Below are 2973 nucleotides of genomic sequence, written 5' to 3'. Positions count from 1 at the left end.
TATTATATATATTATATATATATATATATATATATATATATTAAATTATATATATATACATATATATATGATACTACTATACTAATAATTGTGATTATACTAACACGAACAGTGATTTTGTATATAGGCATATAATTCTTACTGCTTTCTTTTCGTTTTTGTACAGTGAAAACCCGTAGTTGCTCTACAAAGGCACTTTGTGACTTACTATCTGCGAAATGTGATTCAAAAACAACGGACAATTGCAGTACGTGCTGTGATAGTGATAACTGCAATTCGGCTGGCATCGCAGGCTTCAGTGGTATCACCATCTTCACTGTATTGCTCCTCAGTCTCTACCTAATGATGGAGTAGAAGTACTTAGTTGAACTATGACACGGAATCCTATCTGAGTAGTAATATTATAGGTCTTTAGAATGTAAACATTAATCAGCTTAACCCATTAATCAGCTTAACCCAAATAATCATTGCTTGCAAAAATATATGCCTGTTAAACCAATAAAATTTAGACATACAAAAGATGTTAAGATTGTTACATTAAGATAACAGAATCACAAAAGTTTGAAAAGTACAAGAAAAGAAGAATGGAAGAAAAAATGCGATAAAAATATATACAAACTGGAGCCCTAAAAGAGGGCCCTCGGAACGTTTTTTCAAAATGGTGGGGCATAGATGAATAAGAATATGAATTGTGAGGGAGCCGATCATGCAAAAATCTGCATAGACATTTTCTGCCAAAAAGTGGGGATGGGGGGCATGTATAATAATAAATACGTTAAGAATTGTTAAACGTATGTTAGAAGACTTTTGGCACCTATCAAACATTGTCTCAAACTTTTTAAATAATTACTTCTGTTAGTGTCTGTCCCCACCCTGAAATACATGTAATAGTTGTGTATACAGTGCTACCACACTGACGAGCAGTGTAAAACATTACGCTATTTACAGTATTCACTTTTTGAATAAACACATTTTACAAAGGCAGTACTTCACTGAAATTAGTTTCTTTGAACCATAGTATGATCATACCATGTGAGCCACTTGTTGAAAATAACTTCAATGATATTTATAGTTATGTTTAATCTGTTCTTCATAATTTTCTGATGATTGTATTTAGATTGGAAAATAAAACCTGCATCAGGAGAAAAATTGATATGTTGTACAATTGCTTTTTCTAAAACATAAAAGGGTGTTATTAGACGAAAATCTCGGAAGCGGTTAATGAGATACAGATTTATTATTTATTAATATTGATTTTTTTAAATATATTGCTTCACTGCTTTTAAACGTGTGCGGTGAATTTTGAAAGTGTGCAATTGCTTTTTAAAGTGTGCCGTGTGGTTTCGAACGTTCTTGCCGTGACACTTTTGAATGTAGGTAAGAATGGCCCCGGAAAAAATGGCCCCAGAAAAAATGGCCCTGGAAAAAATGGCCCCGGTAAAAATGGCCCCATATGACAGGTATGTAAAAATGGCCAAAATGAAAAATTCGGTAATAGAAATGATATATTTTTTTTTAAATCTTCAAATATTTAAATACTGTATAAGCAAGAATTGAATGAAGAAATAAAAAATGGCCCTCAATTATAAAATTCAAGAAAAAAAAATATTAATAATAAATAAATAAATAAATAAATGCTGTAAAATACCCTGTAGCAAAATTTAATTAATAAATCAACATAAAGAATATGCATATTTGAGAACTAAAATAAATTAGTTTTTAGCTTTCATGAGTAGCTCTGGGAGTAGGTCCATGGGAATGTAGGTAAGAATGGCCCTGGAAAAAATGGCCCCAGAAAAAATGGCCCCGGTAAAAATGGCCCCATAAGACAGGTAGGTAAAAATGGCCCCAATGAAAAATTCGGTAATAGAAATGATATATTTTTTTAAAATCTTCAAATATTTAAATACTGTATAAGCAAGAATTGAATCAAGAAATAAAAAATGGCCTCAGTTATAAAATTCAAGAAAAAAAAATGAATAATAATAAATGCTGTAAAATACCCTGTAGTGAAAATTTAATTAATAAATCAACATTAAGAATATACATATTTGAGAACTAAAATAAATTAGTTTTTAGCTCCTATGAATAGCTCTGTGAGTAGGTCTAAGTATTTTTTAAAATTATTAATATTATTAGATATTATTACAACATTTGCGGTCAATTATTAATATTATTATTAATGGCTCTGATGGGAGGCTCTAAAACATTGATTCGGCACCAGTTTTGAACGACGAACTTGCAGGGAATGTTATAAAAATAAAATTTTCCAATAACGTGGCGACTACCAACTATGGGGACTTTCAGAGGCCTAGCATTTCGCAGTACGTATTACTGTCATGGATAACATCAACAATAAATCTAAATTGCTAATGAGCACAAACATTTTAAAACGGAAAAAAACACGAAATGTTTATATTGAAAACAAGTCCTAGTATTAAATATCTATTTTTTTTAAGAATTGGAACCTCTGGATGGCCAGAAATGACACTCTCAAGAGTATGACAGGCATGTCACATTTTTATTTTTTTATCCCGACGACCTGTCAAATTGGGGGGGGGGGGGTCCTGATGTGGTTTGGGATGTATGTAATTTTGTAATCTAATACACTGTGATTGTGTAAGTGACAACTAAGTATAATTCAATTGGTCAATTTTTTTTTTAAAAAGATTTTTTATTGGTTGAGAATCTATGCTGTAGCCAATAAATAAAAGCCTTTTGTTTTGAAATGCCATATAAACAACATGTCTAAAAGTCCAGGTGTTATTTATCTCTTGTTTATTTGGGAATAATCATCTATTTTATGGAATAAATACAGAGTTCCTTCATTATATTGAAGTTTTGGTTTGTTTATTTAGTTATGTAATCAGAAACTACAGTTACACCTTATTTTACGGGAACCTTAATTTGTTTATTTGTTATTTCATTTGTTTTATGAAATGACAATAATAATAATAATAATAATAATAATAA

General features: G+C 30.4%; 1 protein-coding gene across 1 annotated transcript in view; it reads left to right on the top strand.

Moving 5' to 3' along the window:
• LOC117109173 (tetraspanin-17-like) overlaps positions 1-2973 on the top strand; it is a 17048-nt gene that overhangs the window by 306 nt on the left and 13769 nt on the right. The gene's annotated exons all lie outside the window — the stretch shown is intronic.

Source organism: Anneissia japonica, unplaced genomic scaffold, assembly GCF_011630105.1.
Source record: "Anneissia japonica isolate Jap-2015-1 unplaced genomic scaffold, ASM1163010v1 scaffold5663_len77241_cov168, whole genome shotgun sequence".
Classification (NCBI taxonomy): Eukaryota; Metazoa; Echinodermata; class Crinoidea; order Comatulida; family Comatulidae; genus Anneissia; species Anneissia japonica.
Note: the sequence above shows the minus strand (reverse complement) of the source record. Positions and strands in the feature narration are given on the sequence as shown.